This window comes from Chrysochloris asiatica, unplaced genomic scaffold, assembly GCF_000296735.1.
Source record: "Chrysochloris asiatica unplaced genomic scaffold, ChrAsi1.0 scaffold00044, whole genome shotgun sequence".
Classification (NCBI taxonomy): Eukaryota; Metazoa; Chordata; class Mammalia; order Afrosoricida; family Chrysochloridae; genus Chrysochloris; species Chrysochloris asiatica.
The window spans coordinates 16,176,074-16,196,240 of record NW_006408562.1 but is presented as its reverse complement, the minus strand read 5'-3'; the positions used below and the strand labels follow the sequence as shown (position 1 = coordinate 16,196,240).

The 20,167-nt window shown below is 39.3% G+C and overlaps 1 protein-coding gene across 2 annotated transcripts in view; it reads left to right on the top strand.

The window, feature by feature from the left end:
- CUL3 (cullin 3) overlaps positions 1-20,167 on the top strand; it is a 165,240-nt gene that overhangs the window by 27,852 nt on the left and 117,221 nt on the right. The window lies entirely within an intron of this gene.

The following is a 20,167-nucleotide window of genomic DNA, read 5'->3' as shown; positions in this document are numbered from 1 at the left end:
GCTAACATTGTAAAATGGATCTTTGACTTCAAAAAGTTGTATTTCCTCTAAAGATTTTCAAATAAAATGTAAAATGCCACAGATTCATACAAACTTCCTATATGTTTTTGTGGTATTATGGTATCCATTTAAATTTTTTCTGAAAAAACTGTTACAGGAATAGTAAAGAGAACTCTGTACTCTTCACCTAAATTCAAATTAACATTTTGTCACGTTTTTGCCAATCTTCCTGTTGATACTTACTGCTATTGATAGTACCCTTATTATTGAACCATTAAAGAATAAGTTTTAGATTCCCTTTCACTTTTACTTAACCAAAGAACAATGATCAAAATTAGTTTTGCACTAATATTAAGACTCAGTTTAATACTACTATAATATGACCCATATTCAGATTTCACCAATTGTCCTTTATAGCAGTGCTGCTATTTATAGCTTTTTTCCCCCTGATCCAGGATCGAGTACTCAATTCCTTAGTCTTTCTTTGTCTTTCATCCCAATGACACTTCTGAAGATTCTAGGTCAGTTGCTTTGCAGATTGCCCCTCGGTTTTTGGTGTGTCTGATTGTTTCCTCATGACTAGTTTCAGGTTATGCATTTTTGGCAGGAATAATACATAAGTGATGTTGTGTCCTCAGTGCATCACATCAGGAGGCACATGATGTCAGTTTATCCCATTATTGGTGATGTTAACTTTGATCACTTGGTGTCCGCCAGATTTCTTCACTGTGAAGGTACCTTTTTTCCCTTTGTAATTCATAAGTAATCTGTTCAGATATAATTTTGAGACTGTTTGAATATCCTTTACCCAAGAAATTTTATGTGATGGTTTTAGCATCCATTGATGATTCTAGCATGAATCATTATTACTGTGGCGGTTGCAAAATGCTTTCTTTCTACTTCTATTGTTTCTTCTGTAATTTCTCTTAAATGGGATTACATGAGTAGATATGTAGTACTTACTAAGTACAGTGATTGTGTTCTTCATTCAATCAATAGATTTTTGTTAAGTGCGTATTTATTATGCATAGTTTTGTTTGAAAATACAGTTGATGTAAAGAGGTGTGATAGTATCCCTTTCTGGCACTGGTTTCCCCCCCATATGAGAGATGATAAGCACATTTAGATAACAGCGTGAGGTGTTAACATCATTAAACAGCAATTGAGTTTTAAAGGTAATAAATGATTTAGGAATTCAGATGTATGAGAATTTACCCCGGGCTGTAAGATTTCTTGGGAAAGTATCAAGTTGAACTGAGTCTTGAAAAGTTTAGGATATCAGTGAACAATATGAAAGGTATCCCAAGATAGTCGATGCCACATAATTACACAGGTGGTAAGTAGAGTATGATTGATATCTATAGTAAATTTAGGGATTAGTGGATTATAGCATTGCAAGTGTGGGCTGGCTGGGAGAAGATTGTAGGAGCAGTTGAATATTAGGCTAAAGAATTTTGAGGACTTCAGAGAGTTTCAAGTAGATGAAAATGTAATAGAATATTTGAAGATAAATGTATAATTGGTAAGATGTTTTACTTAGGAGCAGAAGATGACCTGAAAAAATTAGAGAAAATAGTTAAGTTAGAAATGAATGGATAACATCAGAATTCTGAAGTAAGACTGGATAGAATTTGCTTTCTGGAAAATTAACAGTGCCATGAACAAAAATAATTTGTAGTGAAAATTAGGTTTAGAATGGATAGAGACGATGACTAATTTTATCTTAGAGTATACTGGAAATACTTAAAATTAAAAGGTACGTTAGAAATAATTTTACATGAGAAGAAATTTGAGTCTGAGATTATAAGAAAATGTTCGAGTAGAAATATCACAATGCTTGGAGATAATACAAGGGTAAGTCAAAAAGAATTGCTACAAAATCGTAAAGCCTTTATTAAAAAAAAAAAAAGTGAAGCTATTGTTTCTTGACCTGTCCTCCATGTATAGGTCTATACACTTCTGAAGTGTATACATTTCATCTGTCTGAAATTCTGTGCTCTCTGATTTATACCATGTCAGAACAGCAGTTTTGGCATCCTTGAGGGACTCAAATTGTGTTTCTTCTAGATGTTTTATGAGTCTGGGGAACAAAAAGAAGTTGGAAGGGGCAAGATCAGGGTTGTAGGGTGGATGGGGTAAGGTTTCCCAGGGCAGTTTTCAGGACAGCCCTTGCTACAACCTCGAAGTATGAGCAGGTGGCATTGCTCTGATTGAAAAAACTTTCCTTAGCACATCTTTCCTGGCTTTAGTCTCACTTGTGCTGTCAAGTCAATTCTGATCATACAGGGTTTTTGAGGATCAACTTGTGGGTTTCAACCAATGACCTTGTTCACAGTCCAGTGCTTATCCTACAGTGCCACAGGAGGAGTCCTTCTTTTTCTCACTAATGAAGTTTTAAGTTTTCTTAAAATTTGTTCATAATAAGCTCCTGTATCCTTGGAGAAAATCAATCAAGATTACCTTTTTAGAACCACTTTCCATAAAGCTTTTAAACAGACCTCTTAAAATTAACTGGTAACTACTGTTTTGATTAGATTTTATTCTCTGGATTGTTAAAATTCATCCCTGGTTATGGTGTTTTTTTTTTTTTTTTTTTATTGTGAGGTTTGCGTGGGAGAATATCAGCTTTACACCCATCCTATCGTATTTTGTTTCATTGCAGTGATTACAATCCCCTCCATGCATCATCAAATATACCACACAGGCCAGCCCCCCCGGCTGCCAGCACACAGCCCTTCTCCCTCCCTGAGTCCAGTGTCCCCAGCCACTCCATCTGTCCACGTCATCTTCTCTGTCTCTGTCCCTAGTGCCACTACCTCTCTGGATAGGGTCCTGCTCTCCGTTCTTCTCGCTTGATGGTCCCAGGGACCATCAAGCTCCTGGGCTGCAAAATCAATCACTCTCCTCATTTGTCAAAAACCATCTACCTCTATATTTCCTAGCCTCACAGTCAGTCCTGATGGCAATTATTCATTATTGTACCACAAGAGTCTTATCTCCATTTCCAGTTTTCACCAGCCTGGTCCCAATGGATTGGAAATCATTCAGTGGTGATTCTACCTTCCCCCCTCCCCAGCTAGAACTAGGCTCCCTCTTGAAAACTTGTAAGTCAGTCACTTCTTGCCTTTATAGGCTCCCCCATTTTGGGTAGCCAGTGTCTAAGTTGCCTATGCCTGTCAACCCTGTGTACTGAGGGGGTGAGAGTGACCCTCGCTATAAAGATTTGTTCCCTTTTTTGAGCTACCATATCCATAAGTATAGGTAAAGTTCATCAAATTGTAGCAGGTTACTCTTTTTTTTTTTCCTCTTCTTTCTTCTTCTAGTCGAGTTCTGATCATCCAGCAATCGAAGCCAGGTCACATGGGTACTATCTGCAAGTATGGGTGGTCTAGTGCACTTATATCAGCTGGACGCTTAACTCTCTACTGTAGTTCTCTGTGGCTTGTCACTACCTCTGGGCCCAGAAGTCCCCGGGTCTTGCCATACTTCTAGCCATCCAGGTCTCCACCCGGGTTCACGGGGGTCTATTGAATGTCATTGGGCTTAGCTCTCACCTTCATTGTTGTTTCTCCCCCCCTCCCCTTTCCTTTATTGGTGACCAACATGGCCACCAGATAGACAACATGCCTGCTCATGTATTCCTCTTGAGTCTGTCTTGGAAGGTGGTTTGTTCTGAGGGGTCCCGACCACTTGTCTTTATGGTTACCAGGTGAATAGCTTACTTGTTCTTGTAGTAATCAATCAGACTGCCATTATTGTTTCAGATTTTTCCTGCCGGTCTTTCTTTCATGAAGTATCTTCTGTTCTTCTAGCCACTCCAGTCTGGTCTACTCCTCCTTTCCAGTGGAAATTTCCTACCTTGGTCGGTTCTGAATGGGGTTCTGGATTCCACCTTTGCTCTTGTGCAATGTAAAGGCTCCACAGGAAGCCTCTTTCACTGGGCAACTTTAAGGTATTCCTTAAAGGTATACCTTTAAAGTATTCCAATCAGTTATAGGCTAAAGACGGATTTACAAGCTTTCTGTAGTGATGATTCTGGCTCTTCCTTTCTCCCCACCCCAAGTGTCTGTTTTACAATGGTAGGCAAGGAAACCAAGATTCAAAAGACAGCCAAGCATCTTACCATTATTCCCCTCTTTCACCCTTTCAAACCATGCCTCAATCCCTGTGTCCCGGAGCCCTGTTGTTCCAAGGTTGTGCATACATCATCATTTACCTCTGTCCCACTTAGCCCATGTGAACCTGCCTACCTATTCTCCCATCAGCCTTGTTCTTCCATTCCCCTCCCCCTTCTTGTGTATTGCCCTCCCCCACCCCCAAGCTATCCTGTGTCTATTCCTTACCCACTGCTCTGTCTTCCCTTCCCTCCCTCCCTATATCCCATACATCCTTAGTGATCAGCAAATACATAATTTTAAACCCCACCCCCCCCTTTTTTTTTAGTTTGGGTTCCTTTTTCTTACTCCTTTTCAATAATGGTCCTATACAGTATTTCTCCTTTTGTGACTGACTAGTTTTACTCAGCATAATGTCCTCAAGGTTCATACATGTTATGCGGTGGCTTGCAGCTTCCATTGTGTGCATGTACCAAAGCTTGTTTATACATTCTTCAATTGATGGGCACTTAGGCTGTCTCCATCTTTTTGCTATTGTAAATAGTGCTGTCATGAACATTGGTGTGCATATGTCTACTCGTGTTACGGCTTGTATTTCTTGTGGGTGAATACCAAGTAGAGGAATTGCTGGATCATAAGGTATTTCTATTTCCAACCTTCTGAGGAAGCGCCATATTGCTTTCCAGAGAGAGGTTGGACCATTTTGCAATCCCACCAGCAAGGCAGGAGCAACTCAGTCTCTCCACATCCTCGTCAGCTCTTATTGTCCCCTACTTTTTTGCTCTTCGCTGTTGTTGCTGATGTGAGATGATATCTCATTGCTGTTTTGATTTGCATCTCTCTATTTGAATTATGGTGTTGGAGGAGAATACTAAAAGTGCCACGGACTGCCAAAAGAACCAATAGATCTGCTTTGGAAGAGGTGCAGCCAGAGTGCTCCTTGGAGGCCAAATGGCTAAACTTCGTGTCTCATACTTTGGACATATTGTCAGGAGGGAACAGTCACTAGAAAAGGATGTCATGCTGGGTAAGATGGAGGGTCAGAGAAAGAGAGGAAGACCCCCAACGAGTTGGATAAGCCAGGTGGCATCATTGATGGCGTCAAGTGTGGCAGCGGTAGTGAGGTTGGCCCAGGATCGGACATTGTTTCGTTCTGCTGTGCATGGGGTCGCTATGAGTTGGTTCCGACTCGATGGCACCGGACAACAACAACAATGGCTAGTGATAATGAACATTTCTTCATATGTTTGTTGGCTGCCTGGATCTCTTCCTTGTTGAAGTGTCTGTTCATGTCCTGTGTCCTTTTTTTTAATTGGGTGATTTGTCTTTTTCTTGTAGAGGTGTTGTAGTTTTCTATATATTTTAGAAATAAGTCCCTTGTCTGATGTGTCATTGCAAAAGATTTTTTCCCATTCTGTGGGTTCCCTTTTTACTCTTTTGGTGAAGTCCTGGTTTTGGTTTGTTCCATAAAATCTTCATTAGCTTCAGTCTTGCTTAAAAGACTGATGGAAAGAAGGATCTTCTCTGTGAGCTAACTGATCCTCATGCAATGTGTTTGGCTCCTACTGAGTCAGAATCTTGCTAAGTTCAGATGTTCATTTAAAATTGAAAATGCGAAACCATAGCTGTAACATCAGTGGTAATTGTATAGTCTTCAGCCACACTTTCTTCATTTGTTGAAATTGATGGTCTTTCCTTTCTTGGCTCATTTTTGAGGTTTTCCCAGTCATCTTTGAAATGCTGAATCTTCTGAAAACTTGTTTTCCGTGAAGTAGCATTCCTGTAGACATTTTGCAAAGCTTCTATAGTTTTTGAAGATGCCCACTTCAGTTTTGTTAAAAATTTGATATTACCTTGGTCTTAAAATTGTTTTCAGTGACACATAGGGTATCTTTTTTTTTTTTGAAGGCACCTTTAACAAGAGTAAGACTTGTGCTACTACTGAGAGAACTTATCTGTAGCCATCCACTGATTGCTGAGACATGTTTAAAGGCATTTTGTTTGGAATAAACCTGTGCATATATGAACTGGAGCCCTAGTAGCAACACTTTCTGACTTACTCTTGTATATTTTGGCTGGAACTCACACGTAAAGATTTGCTGTTCTGTAGTATCTGTTGGAAGATTAAGTATTATGGAGTTCAGAAAATGAAGAGTCAAGAGCTGAATTTTCAGGAGCAAGCTATATAGGCAGGTGAGGGGAATGAAAGTAAAAGACTAATTTAAGATGTTTGGCAACTAAAGAAAAACAGAGCAGGAGAGTTCTGCTGAAACCTCCTGAAGTCAAGAAGAATGTAGTAGCTGAATTCGTGGGAATCCAGAGTATGCGATTGCGAGAAGTGAAAGGGTGAGTGTAGACGGGTCTCCTGTTAGAGGCTCTGTAGCAAAGAATCACCATCATTTGTTGTGGTCTAAACAGATAGGGACCCTGTACAGAGGTCCTTAGGAGGGGCTGCTGGTTTGAACATTGTGGTTAGCAGTCTAGTCCATATCCACAGTATCACAAACTCAACAGTTTGCTAGACTTAGTGTGGTACTGTAGGATCAGCACTGGACTGAGAACCACGAAGTTGGTAGTTCAGACACACCAGCTGTTCCTCAGAAAACCCGGTACAGAGTTGCTATGAATGGGAACCAACTCGACAGCACCTAACAACAACAACAACGGACCTAGTTTTAATGCTTTTTATACATATTAACTTAGTTATTGCTCACAGCGCAATCAGCCAGATTGTCTCAGAGACATATTGTGGCACTGTAGGATAAACACTGGACTTCTGACTACCAGCTGCTCATTGGAAACCTTATACAAGGTGGCTATGAGTCAGAAATGACTCAATGGAAATTAACAACTATTGTTTCAATTTTGCAAATGAAGAATGGAGGCAAGAGAATTGGTAATTTGTCCAGAGGCACATAGCTGGTGAGTGGCCTAGCTGGAATGAAATCCAAGCAACATGATTTTGGGCTGAGATCTTAACTTATATGTTGCTATGTTTTAAAGTTAGAATGAATCAAAGTTAAGTAAATATGCTGAAATTGAGGGCGTTTGAGGAGTTTCAAGTTCAGTGGCTCAATGTCAGTAAAACAAATTAAAAGCAAAGCAAAATAAAATCCCACTGTTGTGGAGTTAATGAGCATAAAGACCATATAGGACAGAGTGGAATTGCCCCATAGGATTTCCAAGGTTGTAAATCTTTATGGAATCAGATGGTCACATCTTTCTCCTGTGAGTGGTTGGTAGATTTAAGCTGCTCACCTTTTGGTTACCAACCATGTGCTTAACCACTGTGCCACCAGGACTCCTCATTGTTGATTGTTGTTGTTAAGTGCCATCAAGTTGATTCTGACTCATTGTAGTCTGTACAGGCTTTCTCAGGAACATCTGGTGGGTTTGAACTGCCGACTTTGTAGTTCGCAGTCTAGTGCTGACCCTAGAGTGCCACACCAGGAGTCCTCAGTACTGGTAGTTATTTAAAATCTCAGTCTTGATTTAAATATGTGTACACTGAAGGAGTTAAAAATAATATTTCAGTGTTATTTGGTTGGAAAACAATTCGGAATCTATGAAGTGTGCCATCTATCTATCATCTGAGAGAGAAGGAAAACTTGGAGTAATCCTTTTGGGGCATCTAGTAAAGAATTGGTGAGTTAAAAAAAAATAGCTTGGGTTGGTGATGGCCTGTGTGTGATATGTCTCTTCTTTTCTTTTTATATTTTTATTTTCAACTTTTTTTGTGAATTGAGTTAAGGTTTATGGAACAGATCATCAGTTTTACATTCAACAAACCACATACTTTGTTTCATCTCAAAGATGGCAGTACCTTTCATATACCAACAGTTAACAGTATTTACCTCTATTCACTTTAACATTGCATTTCAGTGTCTCCCACTGCTTTCATCTTTCCTCTGATAATCTTCTTGTTGTATATTGCCTGCCCTGTCACATGTTGATATGTGTCTATCATCTAACCCGTGAATGATTTTCCCGCCCAACTCATAGTATTCCATTATATGTATGTACTTAGTTTGCTTAACTAGTCTTCTCTTGAGGCATTTAGAATGTCTTCATCTTTTTAATGTGTCTCTCATAGATCACATATTGAAGCGTCCTGTTTTCTTATCCATTTTGCTCACTCTGTTTCTTGACTAGTGTATTTAATACATTTACATTCATAGTAATTATTGATAGGTATGACTTGAATGCTATCATTTTTCTTGGTGTTATTTTGTATGTGTGTGATGCTGCTGGGTTTTTTGTTACCATGATTTTCTTGACTGAGTTCATTTTGTTTGTGAGTCTCTATCTTTTCATTTCTGTTGTGTTTGATTACTAAATCTTTCTAATTTTCCTTTTTGATTTTGATGTACAGGTGTATCAATTTTCTTTGATGTTACCCGGTAATTTATTAATATTTTTCCCCATTTAAAAGTTTGTTGTCTCTTGAAATCTACTTGACTATCTTCCTTTTGAAGAAGTTCTGTATCTACTATTCCTTCTTTTTGCTATGTATTTGACTTGATTATAAATGTGTTAGGGTCTGATAACTTGACTTCTGCTGGTCTAGCATTAGTCATTCGATTTCTGATCTAGGCTGAAATGTAACAATTTCAGCATGTATCTATCATATTTGATGGGAAAATGGCATCTTGGTCTGGTGCTGTAGGCGAAGCTCTGGACTGTTCTCTAACTGTAAGATAGGTGATTCAGATTCACAAGCGACTCTTTTAAAACCCTATGTAGGGTCACTGTGAGTAGGAACCCACTTGACAGCACTTAACTATTGATAAAACTATTTTAATTGAGTTAAGTTTTTGAGACGTGCTAGTATCTTCTATACTTTTGTTGTGTTTTCCACTTAATTGCATTTTGATTCTTATTTTTTGGTGGGTATGCAAATCCAGTACTGCTCTATGAAAGGAACACTGCCAAACTAAGTCTATTCCTAATAATACAGTATCTGAAAAGATTTGGCCCTGATGTGAGATGAAAAAATCTTAAATTTGTTCTACCATAAGGGATTCAGGGATGTTGCAGATACAGTGTGCAAAAGGCATGTGAATGAATGGTTTTTTTGCTTGTTGTACCTTTTGACTGGACATCCTTAATTTTACAGAATTATCCTTTTTTTGGTGGTTCTAAAGTGTGGCGCTGTGGGTTAATGCGCCAGACTGCAATGCTGTTTGAACTGCAAAATCGGCAGTTCAAGCTCACCAGCTATTCCCCGGAAACCCTATACAGGATCGCTATGGGTCGGAACCGACTCGATGGCACTTCACAACAACAACAACAAAGCATTTTACTTGGTTTCTTCACAAGGATTTCTTGGTTTGGTTTTGTTCCATAAGCTTTTAGCCTTTAGTTGAGTTGCCTAACCATTAATAATTGTTTTTAAAAAGTGAAGTTCTACTCTTGTCTTATTGTTGTTGCTGTTAAGTGCTGCTGAGTCAGTCCAAGTTCACAGCGACCCTTTGTAGGGTTTCCAAGGAGTGGCTGGTGAGCTTGAACTGTCAATTCTGTGGTTCAAAACTAACCCTGCAGTCCACACATTAACTCACAGTGCCACATACTCTTGTCCTATTGGGTTGCTGTGACCCAGAATGGATTCAGTGGCTGTGGGGTTTTGTTTTGTTTTACTTCTACTGCCAATGAACCAATTAACTTGATCTTTATTAAATTATTTCTAAGTAAAATAAAGCATTCAAAATAAGATAATTTTAAAAGGACTTAAAATTATAGATCATTTGGTAGAAGCTTCCAAGGTATCCATAAAAGACTTAGCACCACAGAATTTAACATTCAAGAGAACGTATCCTGGACTGCGCACTACAAGGTCAGCAGTTCAAACCACCAGCTGCTCTTGGGAAACCTTGTACAGGGTCACACTTGATCACCACCAACAACAGTTATTTGCTGAGCTCTGAATTAGATGCAAGGAATATTTTGGTAAATAAAATACATCAGATCCCTGTACTCGTGGAAAAAGATAAGTGGAGCAGAGATAAAGAGCTGTAATCGAGATTTTTGAATATTACTGGAAGAATACGAAGGCGCCTTCAAGAAGCGTGGTTTCTGAGATGTTACAGGTTTGTCCCAGGCCACCACAATGAAGTCAACATTAGAATAAAGCAAGTCACATGAAGTTTTTGGTTTCCCAGTGTATATAAAAGTTATATTTATGCTCTGTAGGGGTAATCAGCCTGTCACTATTAAGTGTGCAGTATCATTTGAAATATTGTGAGAATTGCCAAAATGTCACACAGAGACATGAAGTGAGCACATACTGTTCAAAAAATTGACGCCAATAGACTTGCTCAATGCAGGTTTGTCACAAACCCTTAATTAGTGAAACACGCATTACCTGTAAAGCAAAGTACCATAAAATGAGACGTATGTATATAACATTTATTCTGTTAAAAACCAGGTGTAGTCACTGTTTTCAGCTTTCTGAGTCATCCCGTCTTTAGTTGCAGTTCCTCAACTCTGCTGCTATAGCACAAAAGCATAGACAATACAGAAATGAATGGGCATGGCTGTGCCTAGTAAAAGTATCCCGAAAGCAGCAGGGCATGGTGTGCCAGTTCGTGGACTAGAGAGATTGGGGTGATGAGGGGGACCCTGTCATGAATTGAGGAATTAAGAGTTGGCAGTGGGTAAGACTGGGACAAGGTAAGACTGGCAAAAGATAGAAGCCATATCATATCATGCCTTGGAGCCCCAGGGTGTAAGGGCTTTCTACTTATTGACTAGTATGTAGCCGTTGTTGTTGTTAAGTGCTGTCCAGTCAGTCAGTTTTGACCCATAGCGGCCCTAGAATAGGGTTTCTGAGGAATGGCTGGTGAGCTTCAACTGCCAACCTTGTGGTTCACACTGACTTTGCAGTCCAGCGCATTAACTCACATCACTACACCAGGACTCCATCATCAGTATGTTAGGAAGCCATTTCAACATTGTAAGCAAGATTGTGTTAGGCAAATCTGCTGCACAGGAACTTTTTAAAGTGTTGAAGAGCAAAGATGTCAGCTTGAGGACTAAGGTGCACCTGACCCAAGTCATGGTATTTCCAATAACCTCATATGGATGGGAAAGCTGGACAGTAAACAAGGAAGATTGTAGAAGAATTGATGCCTTTGAATTGTGGTGTTGGAGAATACTAAAAGTGCCATGGACTGCCAAAAGAACCAATAGATCTGTTTTGGAAGAAGTGCAGCCAGAGTTCTCCTTGGAGGCCAGGATGGCTAAGCTTCATCTCTCATACTTTGGACATATTGTCCGCAGGGAACAGTCGCTGGAGAAGGATGTCATGCTGGGTAAGATGGAGGGTCAAAGAAAAAAGAGGAGGACCCCCAATGAGATGGATTGGCCAGGTGGCATCATTGATGGCGTCAGTGTGGCAGCGGTAGTGAGGTTGGCCCAGGATCAGACATTGTTTCATTCTGCTGTACATGGGGTCACTATGAATTGGTTCCGACTTGATGGCACCTGACAACAACAACAACAACAACAAGCAAGAAAGAAAAGTGACCTGGTATGGAGGATTTCTTTAACACTAACTCTGTTTGAATAAGTTACAGTATTTGAACTTTAATAAGAATTGAAGTGGAGAGCTAGAAGTTGTAATCCAGTAATTCTGATGCGTAATAGTGGTGACTTACACCAAGTTCAGTGGTCATAAAGAAAAGTTTTAAGGTTCAGTACATATTTTGGATGTAGCGCTCAATCTGTAATGGTTTTTATTAACCATTTGAAATGAAGCACTTTACAAATGATATATTGTCCTTCCCTGATATACTATTTTTTTCTTTTCTACATTTTGAATCAGTAAGTAAAAAGCTGCCATTTTTTGTGACACTGATTTTTTTTCTTCTTAAATCAAGATGTGCTAATCAAAGAAAACTAAAAGGAATATTGCAACTAAGAATGTATGTTTTTTTAAAAAAGGTTGACAAATTTAGATGAGTTTTTTCTTTGCTTAACAAGTAGCACGTTTGCTTTATAGATAAAAATTATGAAAATATGTTGCAACTATTCTGGGCCCCTGCTTTGTACTTCATGTCTTAAAGAGCTTCATTTATGAAAAAGCAAAGACTGAGCCACTTGGCGTTATCTTGATTTTGAAATGAAGAGTAGTAAGCTCTTTGACATGTTTAAACGTGTATTACTAAATATGTATGTGATTGTTGTGTTAATATGAATCAGTAATTACCTACAGAGAATCTCCTAACTTGACAGCAATAGACAAAATAGTTTTCCATATGATGGCTATTTTACTGTTTTGTTAATGATACTGGTATTTCTCTGATCACTGTTGCCACCTTTATTTTGGTGAAAAATACTGAGAATAATACAATCTGGAAAAAATCAAGAGAGTTTTGAATTTTATATCCTTTAGAGATCACTTGTCAGTAGTTAACTCTTAAGAAAGTTTAAAATATCTATAAAACTTAAAATTCTCCTAAAGTTACCAGAAACTTGCTTTGAAATGTATAAATATTAAGGTGGTTATGTGTATGGTCTCCTGGTCTGGCGCTATAAAATCCACATTGGACTGTGAATGAGGTCTGCAGTCCAAAGCCATCAGCTGCTCTAGGAAACTCTGTGCAGGGTCGCTGTGAACCATCTTGTTGGTATATTTACTGTAACAACAACAGTATGTATCATCAGCAGTAACAACATGTATTCTCAAAATGTGAGCACTTATGTGGAATTGTAGGATAAGCGTTGGACTGTTACCACAAGGTCAGCAGTTTAAACCCGCCAGGTGCTCCCGAAAACCCTATACAGGGTCGATGTGAATTGAAATGACTTGATGGCACATAACTTAAAAACTTTCTCAAAATTTAAATTGCTGCTTTAACAACTCCATAAAAGCATGACATAAGAGAGTCCCAGTCATGACAAAAGAGAGTTCCATCTTAAAAGAGAGGAAAGCAAAAATCAAGTAGAAAGTGAGTTAGGAATGTGTTGTGTATTATACATCAACATATATGTGTTTTATGTCATGTCTGAAAATTTAAGGTACATAAAAGTTTTGGGGGAATCTTTTTAAAATGCAGATTCTAATTCTATAGGTCTGAGGGTAGGACCTGAGATGTGCTTTTCTCATAAGCTCTTAACGTGGTAATGATGATCATGACAATGATACTGGTCCATGGACCACACTTTGAATAGCCAGATTCTGTAATGTAGGTAATAGTATAATAATTGTTGTTGTTGTTAAGTGCCGTTGAGTCGTTTCCGACCCATAGCGGGAGCAGAACGCCTCATCTTTCTCCCGCGGAACAGCTGGTAGTTTCGAACTGCTGGCCTTAAGGTTTGCAGCCCGATTCGTAACCACTACGCTTGGTGTGGCATTGTACAATAGCACTGGACTGCTTTTTAATGAAAACAACTGATGCATAAAGACATTAAGTTGACTTGCTCAAAGTCATGCATCTTAAGTACTGGAGCTGGAATATGAATGTAGGCCAGCTGTTTCTCAGTATCCCTCCTCCTGTCCTGAGTCTATTCACTCTATAAAGATGGTTCTGCAACAATACCAAAACATTACACTGTCCTTTTAAATCTTTTAAAACAAGAATTCTGAGTAAGAGAAAGCTTTTTCCCAATTATCTGTGTCATGTTGGATTGAGAGGGCCTCTTCTACACTCTATGGCTTGGCTCCCATTGAGATACACTTCGGTAGTCAGCCACTTTTGTATTTGTCGTAACTCTCAGGTGTGTTGAGGTAGAAGGTATATTCAGAATCATAGACTTCAAAAATTGTTCTTCGTCAGTACTCCTTGGGAAAATGTGATTTATAGAATGGTGAAATTTGTGAAGCAATAAACCTGCAGTGGGTCATGCATGATTAATAAAGGAATTTGAACAAGTTTACACTGTAGTATTATTGATCATAGTCAATGTTGCATTTTTATGTAATATACTGGCTTCGTCAGATGGAAGAAACAGGTTTTAGAATTTAGAGTAAGAAAGATATTTACTAGTCATTCATTCACCAACTGTAAATTATTTCAAAACAGTAGAAACCCCTGACCCTATAAAAATCATATAAATCATATGTAATCGGGGAAAACGGGGCTTACAGTGCTACTAAGGCATCTCATTGAAGCATGATGTGGCAGCTGCTGAACTTCAGTCACATATGGAAGAGGAACTACAGACCCAGATAGGGTTAGTGACTGGCTTAAAGTCATACATAGAAACTGCCCAGAGCAGTTGTCTGTAAATACGGTTTTGATTATTTTAGCCTCTGTGAATCTTAAAATAGGACAAATTTCTAAGACTACGTACCTCCTCTGGTAGCATAGTGGTTACGAATCGGACTGCGAACCTTAAGGCCAGCAGTTCGAAACTACCAGACGCTCCGCGGGAGAAAGATGAGGCGTTCTGCTCCCGTAAAGATTTACAGCCTCGGAAACCCTGTACAGGGTCGTTATGAGTCAGAACCGACTCGACGGCACTTAACAACAACAACATACCTCGTATAATGTGCGTATAAATACTATGTGCTCCATATTATTTATACCATCTTATATGGTTTTAATATATGATGTATATTTCAATGCACAATAATGCTAAATAAAAATGTTTGTACTTTAGAGATTTGTCTATGTTTGGACTAATTACTCATACTTTCACGAGTACTGAGACTTATTTAAAGCGAGCTCTTCATTTTTGGTAATTAATATCATCTGAGCTCTCGTAGCATGGTGGTTACAAATCAGGCTCCTAAACTCAAGGTTGGCAGTTTGAAACTACCAGCTGTTCCGCAGGAGAAAGATGAGGCTTTCTGCTCCCATAAAGAATTGCAGCCTTGGAAACCCTGTGCAGTCGAAACTGACTTCATGGTACTTAACAACAACAATTATCTTTTTTTTTTTCCCCCAATACTTTTTTTTTTTTCTCTCTTAAATGTTTTATTGTGAATTATGTGATAGTTTACATGGGAGAACATTAGTTTTACATTCATTCTATCTTATATAGTCTCATTGCCATGGTTACAATCCCCTCCATGCAATCCTTCCCCCATACCCCAGGTCTTCAGCACACAGTCACTCTCCCTCTCTGTATCTAAAGTCTCCAGCTGCTCCATAGCTCCACGTCATCATCTCTGGCTCCATTTCAGGCATCACTGCTTCTCTGGGTAGGGTCCCACTCTCTGCTCGTCTCCCTTGATGGTCCTAAGGACCTCCGTTCCTAGACTGAAAAGTTAATCACTCCCCTCATTGCTATAAAACATCTACCTTTACATTTCTGACCCTCACAATCAGTCCTGATAACAATTATTCACTATTGTATCACAAGAGACCCGTCTGCATTTCATTGCATCAGCCCCGCCTAGTCAGATTGAATACTACTCACTGGAGATTCTACCTTCCTCCAGGCCCTCTGGATCTAGGTTCCCTCTTGAAAACTTGTAAGCCAGTCACGTCTTGCCTTTGTAGCCCCCCACCGCCCACTTTGGGTAGCCAATGTCCAAGTTGCCCATCCCTGTCTACTCTGTGTGTGGAGGGGGGTGGGAATGATTCTTGCTGTAAGGACTTGTTCCCTCTTTTGAGTTACTGCTTCCATAGGTGTAGGTCAAGTTCATCAAATTGTATGAGAATACTCCCCCCCACCCCCCTTTTTTTTTTTTCTTTTTACTTCTGGTTGAGCTCTGATCATCCAGTCACTGAAGCCAGGTTAAGTGGGTATTATCTGCAAGTGTGGGTGTTCTTATGCATATGCCCTCTCTTCTTATCAGCTGGACGCTTTACTCTCCACTCTAGTCCTCTGTGGCTATGTCACTGACTCTGGGCCCAAGAGTCCCCAGGTCTTAAACACTGCTGGCCAACCAGGTCTTCACCCGGGTTCACAGAAGTCTATTGAACGTTGTAGGGCTTAGCTCACCACTTCATTGCTGTTTTTCCCTCATTTCCTTTATCAGTGACGAACGTGGTCACCAATCACAGCGTGTATTCCCATTGAGTCTTAGTCTTGGAAGGAGATTTGCACTGAGGGGACCCGACCACTTGCCTTGATGTTTCCTGGGCAAGCATGCTGCTTGTTCTTGTAGTAACAGTTGGTCTGCCTATGTTGTTTTATATTTTTCCTGTAGGTGTTTCTTTGAAGAAGTATCTTCTGTTCTTCTAGCCACTCCAGGTTGGTCTGCTTGTCCTTTCAAGTGGGAATTTCCCATCTCTGGAGATCTGGATGTGATTCAGGCTTCCACCTATAGTCTTATGTATTGCAGAGGCTTCGCAGGAAGCCACCTTCACTGGGAATGTTGTAGCCCCATTTTACGTATTCCAATCAGTTATAGGCAGATGACGGACTTACAAGCTTTCTATGGTGATGCTTTTCGCTTTTCCTTTCTCTTCCCCTTCAGTGTCTGTTTTATAATAATAATGCAAGGAAAACCAAGATTCAAAAGACAACCAAGCATCTTAATATTATTCCCCCCTTTTCCACATTGCAACCATGGCTCGATCTCTGTATCCCAGAACCCTGTTCTCAAGTTGTGCATATATCATTATTTACCTCTGTCTCACTTAGCCCATTGAGACCTGTTTAATTGTTCTCCCATTTGCTTTGTTCTTCCATTCCCCTCTCCCTTCTAACAACAGTTATCTTTTAACTTAATTTTTCTACATACTCTTTGAAGTTTCCTTGTTTATTTTAGTAAGCTTTGAAGTTTCAGTATGCTTTCGAACTAAAGACTTTATACTTAGTTTTAGCTAATGTTTTTTGTTTTTAGTCTTACATTTAAGTGGGATTTGTTTCCTGGAATTTTGCCCCAGAACACTGAAATTTTGATGGTAAAAATGTAAAATTAATGATTAAAGATAATTATACCTGTGTTAGAGGGAGCGGCACTATTCAAATTACTAATGTCCTTCAACTCTCTCCAGCCAGACAGGAACTACTGTCCCAGGGTTACTTACTGTCCTTGGCAACCCATGCTGTTGTTCTGTGGCCTCTCAGAAAGTCAACAAGCAAAATGGCTTGAGCGTTTAAAAATCTGTTGCCATGAACTAACTTTGCTCTTGACCTGTCAACTCTTGGTGTGGTGGAACCACTTGCACTTCTTGGTAGCTGTTGCTTTGATTGTGCTTTCTCTTCAGGATCTTACTGCTAAGCCCTGTTTCATCTCCTGTTACAGTTCTTCCCAGAAATGCGTCAGCATCTTTATCCCTCTACTTTAAAAGTTTCATTGAAAGTTCTGCTCTGAAAGGCACAGTAGTTTTGGCACCCATTGGGTGAAAAGTTTACTCAATCTTGTCATTCAAAATGTTGTCAGCTGAACCAGTTGAGATCATTATGGTGTTGGCAATTGTTTCTGATGTTAATCCTCAGTCCTCTTCAGTTAAAGCCACAGGCGGTATTACTGTTTTCCTCTTAAATTGATAGGGATGGTTTGCCCACTGCATGCCTCGGTCTTTAATAGTGTTTCTTTCCTTCTTAAAATAATCAGTTGTAAAGTGCTGTTTTTGGGGGGGCATTTCCCCTTAAGCTTTTCATAAAGTACCACTGATTTCACCACTCTCCCATCCAAACTTCTCCATACATTTGATGTTTGTTGTTGCTTCACTTTTCACAGAATTCATGCTGCTTGGTAGGGCGTCATGTTCGGGCCCGGTGGTGTTGCCACTGTGTCTGTCCAGCGCATTCAGGTCTTCTTCTGTTTTTTGCTGACCTTCCACTTTACCAAGCGTAGATATCCTTCTCCAGGGACTGGTCCCTCCTTGACAATATGTCCAAATTAGGAGAAAAGACATTTTATCTTCCTTGCTTCTAAGTAGCATTCTTATTGTATGTTTCAAAGATAGATTTGTTTGTTCTTCTGGCAGTTCATGGTATTTTCAATATTCTTCGCCAACACCATAATTTGAAATAATTGATTCTTCTACGGTCATCCTTGGTCATTGTCCAACTTTTAACGTGCATATGAGGCATTTGAAAAATACCATGTTTTGAGTCAGGTGCATCTTATTCCTCAAAATGACTTCTTTGCTCTTTTTGTTTTCTTTACATTGAGGTACAATCCATACTGAAGACTCTAGCCATTGACCTCCGTCAGTAAGTATTTCATCTTCAATTCTAGTAAGTATGGTTATGTTATCTGCAGATCACAGGCATGAGTTTTTTCTTCAGTTCTTCCCTTTTGGTTTTTTAACTCCAGGTTTTTGTACTTGACTGTATTTTGGAGCTGCCCTTTGAAATTTTTTGTTAACCTCTTTTGCTTCCTCATTTCTTCCAGTTGCTTTAGCTGCTTTTGCTCAAGAGCAAGTTTCAAAGTCTCTTCTTACTTCCATTTTGATAATTTCTTTCTTTTATGTCTTTTAATGACCTTTTGCTTTCATCATGTGTAATGTTCTTGATGTCATCCCACAACTCTTTTGGTCTTTGGTCATTGGTGTCTACTGTACCACATCTGTTTTTCCGATGGTCTCTTTGACTTGTTTCAATTTTCTTCAGATTCAGCCTGAGCTTGCATGTGAGCAGTTGATGATCTGTTCCACATTCGGCCCCTGGCCTTGTTTTGGCTGATGATATTGATGTAGTCATTTTAACTTCTGAGTACTCCATCTGGTGAAGTCAATTTGTATAAGTTATCTTTTATGTTATTGGAAAATGGTGTTTATAATGATTAAGTCATTATCTTGCTAAATTTTATCATGTAGTCTTGAGCATCGTTTCTGTCAACCTAGTCATATTTTCTAAGTATGGATCTTTACAGTTTTCAATTTTTGCCTTACAGTCTCCAGTGATTGTCACTGTATCTTGAGTGCATGCTTCATTAATTTCAGACTGAAGAAGTTGGTAGAATTTTCAAATTTCATCATCCCTAGCTTTAGGAGTTGGTGCATAAATTTGAATAATAGTGGTATTACCTGGCCTTCTTTGTTGTTAAGTCTGTCTTATTAGTTCTGATTCATAGGGACCCTGTATAAGATTTCCAAGGAGTGACTAATAGAATTGAACCACTGACCTCTAGGTTAGCAGTTCAGAGCTTATGCTACTGTGCCACACCAGAATTCCCGTTTTCTTTGTAGGCATATGGATATTGACCTATCACAGATAGCATTGTACTTCAAGATCGATATTGAAGTATTCTTTTTGATGATGAATATGACATTCTTGGCATAATAAACCATACGATTGTGTAATTCAAAATTGCCATTATCCATCCATTTCAGCTCATTAATACCTATGATACCTATGCTAATGCATTCCGTTTCATTTTGGACAAGTTCTGGTATTCCTAAACTCATACTTTGTACAGTCCAACGTTCTAATAATGGATGTTTGCAGCAGTTTCTTTTCATTTTGAGTTGTGCCCAATAGCAAATGACGATCCAGAGAATTTTGTTACATTCATATCATCTAAGTCAACTGTAGTTTGAGGAATTTCCTCTGTTGTAGTTTGAATGTCTTCCAACCTTACAGACTCATCCTCTGGTACTATATCAGACAATGTTCCACTGCTCTTCGGATTTCAGTGGTTATCCATACAGAAGTGGTCTGCGCCTCTTTCTTCCTAGTCTGTTAGTCTGGGAAACTGCTGAAACTTGTCTTCCATGGGTGACCCTGCTGGTATTTAAAGCACTGGTGGCATAGCTTCCATCATCACAGCTATACAAACCCGTCACATTATGACAAGCAGACTGACAAATGTAGTTTAAGTTGTGTTAGATACTGTCTAGTTGGTTCCGATTCATAGCAACCATGTGCATAACAGAACGACGAGACATTGCCTAGTCCTGTGTGATCCTCAAAATTGTTGTTCTGTTGTAGCCCTTTCCTGTTGCCACTGTGCCAGTCCATCTTGTTGGGGGTCTTCCTCTTTCACTGATCCCTCCATCTTATCAAACATGATGTCTTTCTCCATCCTGATGATATGTCTGAAGTTTCAGAGAGGAAGTCTGGCCATCTTGGCTTCTAAGAAGCATTCTGCTTGTACTTCTACCAGCATGATTTATTTGTTCTTCTGCAGTCTGTGGTACTTTTAGTATTCCTCTCCAACACCATAAACTTAAATGCGTAAAATTTTCTGCAGTGTTCTTTAT